We start from the raw sequence: 16346 nt of genomic DNA, 5'->3' as shown, positions 1-16346 counted from the left end.
TAAATATATTATTTTTCAACTTAACTTCAAATATTACTTTTTTCAAAAATTATAATTTTTATGTCCAAACGCCTAATTAATTAGAAAAGGACCATTGAGCGATCCGACAATCACTCTTACACTAACTTAAGCATGTGACACGTCGGAGTAGGATCAGAATGTTGTTTAGGTCCATAGTGGTTTATGTTTCTTTTGTACATAGAATTTGACACATATCCAACAGTAATTCTTGTTATAACTATCTTTTTCTTTTCAGCATTTACTGATTTCCTCAAATCCTAATTTATCTTGAATTTAATCATGTCTACTTTAGTTTAGTGCAACTTCGTAAAATGACCTCCATTTGTGCCTTGAAATCTTTGTGCCTCCTCTTTAAGTTGCGGATCAGGTAATGAATTAATGATAAATGTAGTGGATGAAACGAGCCTACTGCTAATTAATGTGGAGGACACGGTGGTTTTTAGTGAGAAATAGAATGCCACACTCATATTTGTAAATAAAAAAAAAAGAAATTTTTTTTAGGGTAAAAAATTCTGTCATTTCAATTATTTATGAAATTAATTAGGAGTCAAGCAAATAATTTTTAATCTTATCTAATTAACGGGTCAATTGATTTTGTGAGCCATTAAAAACTTGTATTTAGTTTTATGACTCCATCTCTTATTTTACACATGAGAAATTTGTTTTTACACATGAGAGATCTATCTTTTACACGCAATCTAAGACATTTTCTTAAATTCAACATTGTAAAGAGCCATAAATGCCTAAAACCCCTAAAACTCCCCATTCATCTTAACATCTTGCATTTAATTACCCAACATTTACGTCCATATAACAAACTAACATAGGTGCTAATAGGCATGTCTTCATTTGAACTCGGGCGATCAAAAAGAAGCGATTTAATTTTTGTATGGCTAAAATTCGCACTTTCAGAAAACTTTGTGGCTAGCTTTTTTTACATTCTTTCTTTCCTTTATTCTTTTGTGTGTGTTGGGTTGGGGGTTGGGGGGGGGAGGGGGATCATTGAGATGGGATTATCGAATATGCAATAATTAGGAGACTCGTCTAAACCCAAAGCCTAAAAAGGGCATATTGCATTGGCAAAGAAATATACTCCTTTCATGATAAATGGATCTTGGGTCTAACTCAAGAGTCCGGAACCAAAATATGGTTTTTTTTACTCAAACTATACAAATAGGTGGTAAAAAAAAATTACCTTTTTATATATAGCGCCATAATACCTGGCGTTATATACTAACAGTAACAGAACCGTTAAGGTATAGCGCTAGGTATTGTGACGCTATACTGTTAAAGCTGACATGACCAGGTATAGCGCCACAATACCTGGCGTTATATATACAGCATTAATGTATAGCGCCAGGTATAGTGACGCTATACATAGATATTTTATACCCCTCCGTCTTCTTCTCCAATTCATCCATCCACCATTTTTTTAAAACTCTTCCCCACGTTCTTGAGTCCTCCCCGCGTTCTACATCCCCGCGTGGTCCATTACTTGGAGGAGATGGGATTTTATAGGATTATTAGGATTGGCCGGATACAGCTCGACTATGTTTTGATCACGGCCTTGATTGAGCGGTGGCGACCGGAGACGCACACTTTCCATTTGCTCATCGGCGAGTCCACTATCACACTCCAGGACGCTGAGATTTTATATGGCCTGTCCGCTGATGGATTGCCAGTTTTACTGCCTGCGACCATGAGATATTATTCGCGGCAGGCATATTGGGATATGCTGCACATGCTCCCTGGTTTCATGCCGGAGGACGAGGCGGTAGCGTCTGGGTCCAGTCGTATACAGTTGGTCCCCATTAGAGACCACCTGGTGCAGATCCACCATACTATCACCGATGAGTCTGCGGAGGTGGATGTACAGCGATATACGAGGCTGTTGTTGCTCCTTCTATTTGGGGGGGTCTTGTTCCCGAACACTTCGGGGAACCTAGTGAGCCTCCGTTTTCTGCATCATATTGCCCGGTTTGAGGATACATCTTTGTACAGCTGGGGTGGTGTTGTCATCTCATATCTGTACAGGCAGATGTGCCGGGCTTGCATCGGCACACAGAGAGACGTTGGTGTCTTTCTGCCGCTTCTACAGGTGATAACATATTCAAATAATATGTCCATTAGTTACAATTCTACCAAGTTATAGTTAATCTTATACTTTACACCAACTTTGTATGTTAGGTTTGGGTCTGGGAGCGATTTCTGCAGTTTCAGCCACCTCTACCACAGCTATCGGCTAATGTAGAAATTCCGCAACTCCCTCTAGCCGGTAGGTGGGTTATGCGTCGTACTCTTGCACGAGAGTATGATGCCCATCATAATCTCCTCCTCTGCAGGGATGTGTTGGATCTGCTGGAAGACGCACAGGTGAATATCTAACTAAACTTACCTGTTATATATTAACTTAGTGATGCGCACTAACAGTTTGTGTTCTTATTTGATAGTTCATCTGGACACCGCACACCGATGAGGTGATAGGTACCCTGCCAGCGTATTGCAGGTTTGGCCGACATATTTGGAGGGCTTCTGTCCCGCTCATATGCCTCGATATTGTCGAGCATCATGCCTCCGAGCGGGTATTTCGTCAGTTTGGCCTGCCGCAGCCTATACCGACTCCGCCTGCATGGCATGCTTTAAATTATGAGAGGGATGATTTGTCCAGGGCAGACGACACATTTATGGCATGGCTTAACGAGCAGTTGGGTACCTGGGACCGGCGAGGGGACTTGACCCCACCTCCGCAGCACTTTCCTATTCCACGTTATATGGCATGGTACCGCACTGTTTCCCAGCTTTTTATCGGGAACCCAGTTCATTAGGCACACGGTCGGTACATCCCATACGCCGGGAGACACGAAGCCCTAGTATGTTTTCTGTTATTATTAGTTATATAGCTATAATTTAGTGCCAAATATGTAGTTTATATTATTTACTTTGTGTAGGCGATTGGATTGCATACCGTCTATCATATAGGGCAGTAGATGCAGAGTTATGTCCACGATCCTGTGGCCATGCAGGAGTATAGTCGTCGATTCATGGATGTGGCTGCGCAGACACTACAGCGAGCTCGATCGGATCAGCATTTGGAACACGAGGCTGATTATATGGACCCAACAACGTACCAATGAGGTCGTGGTATCCCACGAGCTGGTAGTGCCCAATGAGCTGGTGGTGCCAGACGACGTGGTCGTGGGCGGAGAGGAGGTGGTCCCCAGCAACGGGGCGTTGAGGCTCCTGCTGATGATGTTGCTGCTGATATGGCAGGTGGCATGCATGAGACGGACATGCCGTCTTACAGCCTTGGAATTTATCGCACTCCAGTGCCATCGCAGGTGACCCCATCGGGTCAGTTATTGATTACGGGCTCGGATATTCAAGGAGTGGATTGGGGTAGATACTTCCCAAGCCCGTCTACCACTGTTGAGGATTGACCGACCCAAGATTTTTATAGTGGGCGCCGATTGAGTTATGGCTCCATATCAGATGCGCAGGTATGAGTTTATTAGTATTGAATTTGAATTTGTGTTAACTGTAACTTATTTATTTTCTTTAACTTTATTAATTTCCTTTTTAAGGCTTCATGCGATGCAGCAACAGATGACTACATTCAGGATCTAGAGACGATGATGGTAAGACAATATAAATTGTTGTGAATTGTTATGTAGTTTTCTATACTAAGTTTCATATTATTATGTAGCATTCTACTGGAGCTGACAACACCACCGATACATGTCATCATGCGCCGCATCCAGCTATAAGGAGACGACTTGATGATGATGATCCTGATAGCGTACCCGGGCGGGAGGGGATGCACCTCAGGCCAGCGGCTGCATTGAGACACACCGGATGCGGGACACATTGACATGGTGTAAATAATATTTTTGTATACATTAACAATATTATTTAATCGAATATGCGCATTACTTTTTTTAGTTCTCCATTCATTTGATAGTTTTATAAAATAAAATTTAGTACAACACAAGCACTTAAACTTAACTTCTACTTCAATTAAAATAAAATTTAGTACAACACACAAGGAAAACATTACTACAGTACAAACACAATCACAAACACAAATATAGCAGGCCAGCATAATAAAAATACATGAAATATGAAAAATACACTAAACACATACATGCCAATGTTTAGACCCGGTTGCTATTTATTCTCCGCTCCAACCACTTAAATCGTTCTTCCAGTTGTTCTTTTTCTTCTTCTACCTCTTTCAGTTTCGCCTTCACCTCCGCAAGTTCCAGTTTATATTTTTTTTTCGATCCTTTTGTGCTTCACAATTCCATTGTGTTTTCCATTTTTCTTCTCCCACCTCCTTCAGGTTCGCCCTCAAGTCTGCAATAATTCTATTGCTTTCTTTTTCATGTTCCTGTTGTCTTAAACACATATTATGAAGAAACTGGAGTTGTTTTCTATAACATTCCTGATAATATGGTTCATCAACCCATTCTTGAAAATCACAAAATAGGTTCGTCGGGAACCTTGTAAAACTGGTTCATACAGTGCCAGTAGCGGCGTCCAACTTCACCACCTTCCCAACAATTTTGCATCAAGCATGCTTTTCCACAGTTGCACTTTGGTGGACGAAGAGGTTGAGCCATTTGTGTAATATTTGCTTTTAGTAAAAAAAACCTTACCTTTAATAAAATATTTGCTTTTAGTAAATTTTGAGCACACAACATAACTACAATGAGCCCGTTAGTTATAGGCGAGACAACACCCACATAACGTACTATCTAATGGCGCTATACTTTGCGTGTTAAATATCATGATGTTGACAAGACAACTTTATGTCAGCTGGTCGGCTTTTTCAGTTTGACAAGACAACACACACATAACGGACTATCTAATGGCGCTATACTTTGCGTGTTAAATATCATGATGTTGACAAGACAACTTTATGTCAGTTGATCGGCTTTTTCAGTTTGACAAGACAACACACACATAACGGACTATCTAATGGCGTTATACTTTGCGTGTTAAATATCATGATGTTGACAAGACAACTTTATGTCAGCTGGTCGGCTTTTTTAGTTCGACAAGACAACACACACGTAACGGACTATCTAATGGCGCTATACTTTGCGTGTTAAATATCATGATGTTGACAAGACAACTTTATGTCAGCTGGTCAGCTTTTTCAGTTCGACAAGACAACACACACATAATAAATATACAGATAATTTTATTACAATATGTAAAATGGGAAAGTACAAATAATAGTTAACAAGCATAATTTTATTTCATAAATCTTGTAACATAGATATAACAACTAATTATTACAACATCAACTCATGGGTAGTTAGGTACACTAGAAGAACACCCACCACGAGCTTGATTAGTTTTGCCACCCAAACCAGCTGAAGGACATTTACGACGGTCGTGTCCTGTTTGAGAGCATATACCACATTTGCGCGCATAAACGGTGTCACTAACATCCATTTGGTTCTGTATACGTGTTCTCTTCTGCACCTGTCTTTTACGCAAATAGGACTTGTTACACACCATTTTAAAGGGTTCTAGAGGCCAATAATGCTCAGCACCCACTGGTTGCAACTGACCACTATATGTGTTTAGGTACTTGGAAACACTATATTGTTGATCAACATAGTTGGTCTCCGCATAACCAACACGTTGAAAACACTTGATGGCATGTAAGCAAGGCATGTGGTAGATGGACCATTTCCCACAGGAGCATAACCTTACAGATTCATTTACAGTATGTACATTATTACCACGATTATTATGGATAGCGGTGCGAACTTCAAAAACACCTCTTTCGTTATCATACTGCAAAAATGAATGCCAATGTGCTCGCCGTCTGTATTTCTCAAATCACTGCATCGGCACAGGCATAAATTCAACACCCCTCTCCATCAATTCCGTTGCAGTTGCAGACCGTTGAACAAACCTCTCCGCCATCTGCTTGAACGACATCCGCACCATGGCTATGACGGGCAATCCTCTTGCCGACTTCAATAACCCGTTGAAGGAATCTGACACGTTTGCAGTAAGAATTCCCCATCGTCTGCCACCACCTGCATACAACGTCCACTTTTCAGGGTCATGTTGCATTAACCAACGATAGGCTGCCTCGTCTTCTTGCCTGATAGAATCCATATGCCTCCGGAATTTATGCTGTTGGTGGTCTGTTGCTGCCATCCACATCAAATCATATAGATCCTTGTTGGGATGTGCCTTCTGGAAATTGGCCTTAAAGTGCCTCACACAGTAACGGTGGTATGCATAAGGTTTTTGCCATGCAGGCAAGTTCTCCACAGAACTTAATATACCACTATGTCGATCAGATATTAGACAAATACCTGAACGCTGTTTGACAACGTGCTCTTTCATGTGGTTCAAAAACAGCGTCCACGTCTCTGTGTTTTTATTGTCACAAATAGCAAAAGCTAGAGGAAATATCTGTCCATTAGCATCTACTGCCACAGCTATCAATAGCTTGATATTGTACTTTCCATAGACATGAGTTCCGTCTATGGATATTACTGGCCGGCAATGCGAAAAACCATCAATTGTTGGCTTAAACGCCCAGAACATGTAATTGAATATGTATTCTGGTGTTCCCGGACTCTGCTCAAGCTTCCATTCAACAACTGTCCCGGGGTTAAAGTGCTGCAATGTGTCCATGTACTTTGGCAGAGATGCAAATGACTTATCCCAATTACCGTAGACAATTTCAAACGCTCGTTTGCGCCCGAGAAATGCCTTTCTTTTCGTAATGGTATGGCCATATTCCTGGTGGACCGATGTAATGCACTCTTTGATTGTATACCTTATGGATGCTTCGATATGCGGAATAAGTACAAGAGAAATCAAGTCAATATCCAAGTTGAAGTGATTCCCGTTGAATGTGTCCATTTCGCATGTGTGGGTGGGAATGTATTTACCCACTTTCCACATACCTGTCTTCTTCTTGGTCGCACGCAACATCCAATTACATGGCCAAAACCACCTGCGGCAAACAACCTTGTATACCATCGGACTTAACCCCCATACCTGCATCTCACGCCACTCTTTTACATTGTGCATTTTACAAGCCCTGCTTAAGCGCATTTTATCAGGAAAAAGCATCCCCTTTGCAAGCATCGTTGGTCTAGACTCATCCCATATTGCTATCCGGATTTCATCAAAATCCCTTGTTAGAGCTTCCACATCTGGCACGGTTGGCAAGTTATCAATGTAAGGAATCTCCCTTGAATGAAACGGTACTTCGGACTCATACACTCTTCGTCTAGGGAGGTCTCTCTTCAAATCAGGTCCTTCCTCCTCATCCTGCTCATCACCATCCTCACGAAAAAAGGGTGTCTCGTCTCCGGATTTATCGGCATTGTTATCGTAATCACTGTTCTGTTCCTCACTCTGTGCATCTGCTAGATCCCGATGTAATACGTCGTTTTCGATCAATTGAGTGAGGACGGGTGGTTCAACTTGCTCATTTTCACTGCACAACCAACAAAAATATAAGCTACTGAATTAATAAATGATTTCCATATGGCTATATCACTTCACTTACAAGTCGTAATGTGATGAAATTTCATGATGGGCATTTTCCATTAAGTGATGACTACCGGATGGGCCACTTGTAAAATTCATATCCGGTCGGTACCCCCTATTAAATATATGAGTGTTAATACAAATTCAATACGCCAAAAATATACATAATTAACACAAATGAAAATTGAAGTTTACCACTCGTCTTGTGAATTATGGAAAGCAGGGTATAAATTATTTTCTCGCTGCTCATTCGCCGGCGGTGATAAGTTTAAATCAAGGAAAACTCTTTCATCTGAAACCTGTCCGGCAAAAACTGCTCCATAATAACCACCCGATGACTGGGGGTTATCTCTACTACGCACAACCTCATTTTTTGGAACGTCTTCGACCTTCACGTACATCTCCAACATTGTGATTACAAGAAATTCCTGGTATTCGTCCGGAGTCCTCAGAAAATCACTCAAAGTTTTATCATCGTCGATGTTAAACTCCGAGTAAAAAGCAACCCCTTGCGGAGTGACGGAATACGGATATCTTCCGGTTACTTTAAGTATCACTGAACGTTTCTTCACACTCAGTTTTTTGCATAACAACGATATCAATTTATCGTACTTTATTGTAAGTGGAAATTTAACATGACACTGAGCAGGTAAACTGTAGCCCACAGAGTTATTCTCCATCACAACCTCACCCCCCCCAATATAATGAAACTCTTATTCTACTCTCTTCAGACATAATGAAAAAATGCTGGAGAATTTAAGAACAATAAACGTTTCAACAAGAGGTAACAAAAATTTTGAATGAATTTCTATACAATTCTAACCTCTTTATATAGGAAATGGCTAGCCGGGAATTTTTTTTTATATAGGTATAGCGCCCAAAAGGTTGGCACGATACGCTTTTGAATTATTGAAGTCACGAATTATTGGTGGGGACAGGAAATCTATGTATAGCGCCACTATACCTGGCGCTATACATTAATGTTGTATATATAGCGCCAGGTATTGTGGCGCTATACCTGGCCATGTCAGCTTTAACAGTATAGCGCCACAATACCCGGCATTATAACTTAACGGTTCTGTTACTGTTAGTATATAGCGCCAGGTATTATGGCGCTATATATAAAAAGGTCATTTTGTTTTTTTACCACCTATTTGTGTAGTTTGAGTCAAAAAAAAACCACATTTTGGTTCCGGACTCCTAACTCAATCCCAAAAGCTAGTTTATGAGATAAGGATTGCTCAATACTTCCTCTGATTTACAATAAGTGAACAATTTATTTTTTTATTTTGGTTCAAAATAAGTGTCTAGTTATGTAATCAAGAAAGAATTCAATCTGTTTTTACAAAATAACCTCTATGTACATATTCCTAAAAAGTTTTCTTACTCCTCACACTAAATGTTTAATTAGGGGTAGTTTAGTCATAGTAGGTATTTTTGTATAGAATTTAATATTTTCTTAATGGGCGTGCTAAAAGCAAATTGGTCATTTATTGTGAACCGGAGGGAGTACCATATAAGAAGATCAAGAAACCTCAAATTTCACCGATGTGGGAAAACTCAACACCCCCTCACGCCCAGGCATGCAAATTGATAGTAGAGTTACCATATTTACGAAGACAACATGGAAAGCAATAAATACAGAGGAAATGAAATTTTTATGTGGAGTTTGGAAAAAAGAGCCTAGGAGAGACAGTGCGCAGCCATGATCTGAAAAGCTTTTTGTTCCTATTCCTTTTCCCTCTTTCGTTTTGTCCCGAAAGTGACGTGTTCGACTCCTAGCGCGTCTTCATTTTCCATAGACTCTCTTTAATCATGTATGAGAACATTTCATAAAATGATTTTTCAAATTTTTGCACCAAAACATTGTTTTTTACCCTAAAATCTAAAATCAGATAACAATTAAATTTATATGCGATTTTAAGGATACGTGATATAACTTGATACAGGTTAAAAAGAATAAATTAATATTGAAATTGACCACAAAAAAATAAATGCAAACCACACAAATTGAATAGCCTTGGACCTCGAGTTCGGTCACCCTTGAACCAAAAAATGTTTCAACTGACTTATGAACAGAATCACAAGATAGTGAAAGCTAGAAAACGATAGTATGTGCTTTGTATTGCATGAATATGATGTGTTTTACAAATGATCAGACCCCCTTTATATAGTAGGGAAGTCCTACTCTTGGCACAATTCTATATAAAGTAAGAAATCTTATGATTAGTTAATTAATCGGCCTCTTCTAGATACGTGACGAGGTTTCCGGCGTGATCCTCGCTCGATTGCGGATATTTTAACTTTTCATTATTTGGCTCGGTAAGCTTCCCTCGATCTTGTTCGGTCTCTATCTTACTCGGTCTTGATCTTGGCCGATCTCGATTTTGATCGGTCCCTGGGTCACGAACTCGACGATCTAACTTCACATCATGGTTCGATATAATACGAGGTTGAACTTTGACCTATCATGTTCCAGTCTTGATTAGTAACATAAAGGGCAAGCCCCATTTTTACCGTATACAGATGGTCCTCTCGTTTCTCGGAAAGAAAATGATGAGAAACGATATGAACTTTCCAATCCCGTCTCGATGGGCCATGACGTAAGCGACGAACCCGACTATGACGTAAGCGACAAGTGGATATCGAAACGTCCTGTCGGTTTAGTTACCGAGGTATTAAATGCATATCAGTTGTTGGTCAGGCACTACCGGTTCTCAACCGTCACCAGCAAACTTTACGTTCAAAGCTCCTCCTCTTCTTGTTTCTTTTCAAAAAATCCCATTGCTTTGCAACTCTTGCACCCAAATTTCTTGAACTTTTAGCAAACCGCATACCATCCTAATTCCTTTTTCTTCTATAATGGAAAAAACTTCTAAAACTGTACCGCAAAAGGAGGTCGCCTCTTCATCACGGCCCGCCGAGGACGGAGTTGCGGCAGAATATCCTCTTGAGGATTTTTTTCCGGGAGGGTGCCCTACTGTTACTGATTTTAAGATTGAAAAGACCTCCTCGGTACCGGGTCGATGTGAACCGGTCGCGAGGTACATATGCACAATTACCGATGGCCTCCTTGCCAAGGTTAAAGAGGATTGCAACTGGGTTGATAAGCATGTGGTGGTACATTCACCTGAGGAATCGATCACTACCCACGTGTTCGACTTAACCCTTCACGTTGGGTCCCTTAAACCCGGTCATCGTCGCCTTCTGCAGGAGGTACGACATGACCCTTAGCCAGATGCATCCTTCCTTTTGGAGAATAGTGATTCTCCTCCGATTCTTTGTAAGCAAAATCGAGGGATGTCCTTTCATCCTCGATCGCCTTATATGTCTTTAAAGTCCCCGACTCTATCAAGGAGGGCTGATCAAGCTTGCTCGCCGGGCCAACAAAGCCATGTTCTCGAGCGTAGACGAGGCTCGTGACCGAGGTTGGATAGGCTGATTTGTCCGAATAAGGATTTCGGACCTAATCCTTGCTGAAGACATGTCGTTTCCTGAGAAATGGAACACGAATCGTGAGTAGTACTTCGCCTTGAATGTTCAATTTTGTTGTTTTACTTCTTATCTTCTTTCCTTATCTATGTTTTTGTCGTTGTAGTTCTGGCCTAGGTTCCAGACGTAGTTCCCGAACTCAAGTAATGGCTCGAGGGCCTGGTGTCACATAGACCATACTCTGAGTGTGCTTGGATGGAGTTATCGAAGGGTCGATGGGAGGCCCAATGGTAGGTTTTCTCCTTTGATTCAATATTGTTTGATTTCCTTCTTGTACTGTGGAATTATTATTTTGCTCTGTTTCTTTTTGTAGGTCTCCCTAAAGACTTTGCTATGAGGTCTTCATTCGGTGATGAGGATGTGCCTCCCGAGTCCCCTACCCCGAAGCAGGGCAACGATGAGAAATGAAAAAGGGTCTCGAGTCCCCCAAACTCGGAAAAGAAGAGACCGCCGAAGAGGTCTCGCAAGCCCTGGGGGAGGGGGGGTCTCTAGTGTTCTACCTTCAGACTCAGTCCATCGACTAAGGGATGAGTCCGAAGAAGAAAAAGAAGAAGAAGAGGAAGAGAGGTCCAAACTGGTGGCCCGCGTACGGGCTGGTGCTTCGATAAAAAAGCCCTCAAAATCGGAGGAGGTTGATGAGGGAGCTTCGGCCGAAGTTCCTGAACCAGAAAGAGTTGAGGCAACTTCGTCCTAAGCTGATATGGTCGAAAGAGAGACCAGGGGTGAGGCTTCTCGAGCAGTGGGAGATGTCCCGAGGGACGAGCTCGGAGTGATCGATATTTCCGGATCCCCTTAGATTTCGGACGCTATGATCCATGAGGCCGGTATGTTGGAAATTCGTTCTTACGAGGGGCCTCAGGAGGTGACTGATATCCACAGCTTCTTGGATGGGGCTGAGTCCGCTTCTTTGGAAGACGTCACCGATCTTGGTGACCTGTCGGTTCCAAGGAAGGTGCCATCTTTGGGTGCACCGGGTCTTTATCGATCCCAAAACTGGTGGATCGGTTCCCAGCCCCAAGTGTTAATCCTGACTGAAGACGGTCAATAGCTTTTTCTATCCCGGAGGATGCCCGGGTTTTCTCTTCCCCAGTGGGGGTCTCTAGTTACCTTCGGTGCTTGGTGACAGAAGAAGATCAGGTAGTGATGGACGAGGTGGGAACCCCCTTCCTATTCAATGAAGCCCAACAGGCATTAAATCGGGTAAATCTGTGTGTCCTTTCTTCTCATATATTCTAACCTTTAAAGTTGTAAATACCCATAACATCTTCCCTTATGCTTGTAGGCTTTGATGATGCATCAAGAGGCTTTCCTCTAATACCGGGAGGAACTAACTCACCACGAGGCTGAGGTCCGAGAGCTCACTACAAAAAAGGATGCTTATAAGTAGGGGTGTTCAAAATCGAACCGAAACCGAAAATCAAACTGCAAAAGTGGCTTAATGGCTTATTTGTATTGGATTATCGATTTAACGGATGGAGAACGGATTGAAATTTTATTATTAACGGCTTATCGGTTTGGAGGCAGATTATTCAACACCTAGTAAAGGGTCGAGGGCACAGCTCTCATGTTGTGGATCCACGGTCTCCCCGAACAGACATATGAATCATGTGTTGAGGCTCTTCTTGCTCGTTTTGTTTATTGGAATCCCTGTTTCTGAAATGATTCTTGGCTCAGTCACTCAGAAACTCTCGAAGATCCCGTTGTTGAATAACCAAGCTATTTCTTCTCTTAATTGTCGACAATCTTCCGTTCTATGGCCATGGATGCCATAATATTCACACATTTGGTTGGGATCTCTTTGGGTTGGATCGGTTTGTAGAGGTCGAGGCCATCTGGTATCCTTGATGCGTCCGATAGCTGATACGATGGCGGTTGAGTCAATATTAAAGTTGTATTTTGATAACCGAGGTGATTCTTTGGGTCTGATAGTCTTGTCGAAGTTGTTCTTGCTCATGATCCTCGAGATCTCTAACCTCGATCACTTCTCCTCTCATTTCGTACAGGATTTCGCCTAGGTCCGCTGCTCCTGCGATCTCCACTATATGGCTGGTATCTATCTTTGTTCGACCTTGGTTCTCGGTCAATATCCCTCTTAATTCTATCAATGGGTCTGATAGGATAAACGGACCTGGAAAGAGCCCTGAGTTGGTCGTCTTCGACCCTGATCTTCGATTGATACCGATTATGCACATCGGCCCAAGTGACAGCCAAATATTATATCAAATTCTGCTTCAACTATTGCGAGGCCACCGAGCTTCGAACATTGAGTCCTTAGGTGAAAGCTTGAACTGCCCAATCGTCGGTGACTGGTGGCATGTCCATCCGTTCCATTTGGAATCGAGAAGCGAATTCTCTGAGCATTTCGTTGTCCTTCTGCCTTACCTTGAAAAGGTCTGATTTCCTGGTTTCAACCTTGATGGCTCTGGCATGTGCCATTACGAAAGAATCTGCAAGCATAGTGAACGAGTCAATAAAATTAGGCGGTAAATTGTGGTACCATATCATAGTCCCTTTTGATAGGGTTTCTCTGAACTACTTTAGTAAGACAGATTTGATTTCGTCATCCTCTAGGTCGTTCCCTTTGATAGCACATGTGTAAGAGGTGACATGCTCGTTCAGATCGGTTGCTCTATTGTATTTAGGAATCTCAGGCATTCGAAACTTCTTGGGGATCGGTTTGGGAGTCGCGCTTGGGGAAAGGCTTCTGTACGGACTTTTTGGAGTCCAGACCCTTCAATATCAGTGGTGCCCCCGGAATTTGATCGACCCTGGAGTTGTAAGTTTCCACCTTCTTATCATTTGCCTCAATCTTATTTTCCTCGGACTCAATTCTTTTTGTTAGTTCTTCGAGCATCCTCATTATTGCAGGATCGGTCCCCGATTCTTTATCGTTCGCTTTCTTTGAAACCGATTCGATCCTGTGGACAACTTCTTGTGACGGTTCGGGCTCAATCCTGCTTGGGGGTGATTCTGATTTTGAAGCTAGGCTATTGCTGCTTGTTGAGCCTGCAACATTTCGAAAATCACTCGCAGGTTGACCCCGCCATCTTCATCGCCACGGGCACTTTGAGTGACCGATCGAACGTCCCTACGGATGCTACCCTCGGGATCGACTGCCAAATTAGCGTTGAGGGCTACATGTGAGCTGATGTTGATTGGATCTACAGTCGGAACTCTATCGAGGTCAACCAGGGGTTCATCGTTTCCCGGTGCTATGTTATCATTCTCATCGTGGTGGCCAAAACCGTTGTCTACATGAAAGGGTGCTGATTGAGAGTTCGACATTCTGATCCTGGAATCAAAGATACTTCAAAGAATATATGAAAAATAGAGTGTGTTATGAAAGTTTGCACCGAGTAACCACTATTATCCTCATCCCCACGATGGGCACCAAATTGTTTACCCTAAAATCGGATAACAATTGAATTTATACGCGGTTTTAAGGATACGTGATATAACTTGGTACAGATTAAGAAGAATAAATTAATATTAAAATTGACGACAAAAGAATAAATGCAAACCACACAAATTGAATAGCCTTGGCCCTCGAGTTCGGTCACCTTTGAACCAAAAGATGTTTCAACTGACTTATGAACAGAATCACAAGATAGTGAAAGCTAGAAAACTATAGTATGTTGCTTTGTATTGCGTGAATATGATGTATTTTACAAATGATCAGACCCCCTTTATATAGTAGGGGAATCCTACTCTTGATACAATTCTGTATGAGGTAGGAAATCTTATGATTAGCTAATTAAACGGCCTCTTCTTGATACGTGCTGAGATTTCCGCCGTGATCCTCGCCCCATTCGGATATTTCGGCTTTCCGTTATTTGGGTCAGTAAACTTCACTGGATCTTGCTCGGTCTCTATCTTATTCGGTCTTGATCTTGGCCGATCTCGCTTTTGATCAATTACTGGGTCACGAACTCGACGATCTAACTTCGCACCATGGTTCGATATAATATGAGGTTGAACCTTGACTTATCATGTTTCAGTCTCGATTAATCACACAAAGAGCAAGTCCGGTTTTGACCGCATACAATTGTGCTAACGGACTAAAATATGGTTAAGCAAATAGTGTTACCATCTATAAAGGTGTAATTCTCTTGTTATTCTCTTGGGTATTATTCTATACCTGCAACTAAACTCAGCATTAAATAATAGGCAGAGATTATTTTTTCAACTACTCGAATTTTGTACTCTTATTTTATGCTAAATTTTATAATGGGATAATTATACTCGCAGATTCAACCAAACGACCTCTTCGACTCTTATACTTTTCACTGAAATATTATGAACAAATGGAAGAGGGAAATGAAAAACATGGAAAGCATGAGTACTGTAGGTAAGAAATTTTTTAAGTGGAGTGTGGGAAAAGGAGCCTACGGAGAGTGTGTGAGAGTGTGTTTGCGCGGGGCATATCTGAAATGTCAGTCGTAGGAATAAGAATAGGTGCCAATAAAGGTTTTATCAGTTTTGTTCCTTGTTTGTATATGGACATCCAATTACAATTGAGTACTACCTGTGCCGACCCAGCACCAATGCTTCCCTTCACCCCCACTACAAAACAACCCAACCCCCCCCCCCACCCCCACCCTCCAAATTAGAAAGACGAGATCGTTAATTACTTTACACTGGCTGAGGTATTATTATTAAATATACTTCTGTTTGTATTGCTTATTCCCCACCTGGTCTTTGAATATGTTTGATTGAGATATTAGGATAAAAAGTAAAGAAAAATATAGAGGGAAAAGAGGCTGGTTTTAGGTTTTTTCTAATTTGGAGAAAATAGGAAATAAAGTGGTAGTATTGATGGTGAGATGGATGAAATCTTTCTATCATTAACTATAGGTTACGGTTCGAGTTTTGAAAATAAAAATAAAAAATTGGTAAGAAATGTTTCCTCTTAATGTGCTAAACACGCAATGTAAATCTGAATTCGAACCATTATGTTTCGGATATCAGATGGGTTAAATTTATTTTTTCTTAAAAAAGGTAAATACTTCTTCCTCTTCCTATTAGACAAAATATAAAGCATCATACGAAAAATTACTTCTTCCTTTCACCAATATATATTTTTTGTCAGTCTACTTTCTAAGTTCGACATAGTATTTTATGCTTACTTTTTATATCTTTTGTGGTTGGGGAGAGGTGAGGGAAATATAAGGTAATTTTCATTAATAAAACACCTTGAGTAGAATTCAGAAAGGGCATTACCTTTAAATTGTTTAGAGAAAATGAGGCAATACTATTCCACATAATAATTTCTTGAGTTAAAAATAGACTTATTCAACCGT

Source organism: Nicotiana tabacum, chromosome 18, assembly GCF_000715075.1.
Source record: "Nicotiana tabacum cultivar K326 chromosome 18, ASM71507v2, whole genome shotgun sequence".
In the NCBI taxonomy this organism is placed as follows: Eukaryota; Viridiplantae; Streptophyta; class Magnoliopsida; order Solanales; family Solanaceae; genus Nicotiana; species Nicotiana tabacum.
Note: the sequence above shows the minus strand (reverse complement) of the source record.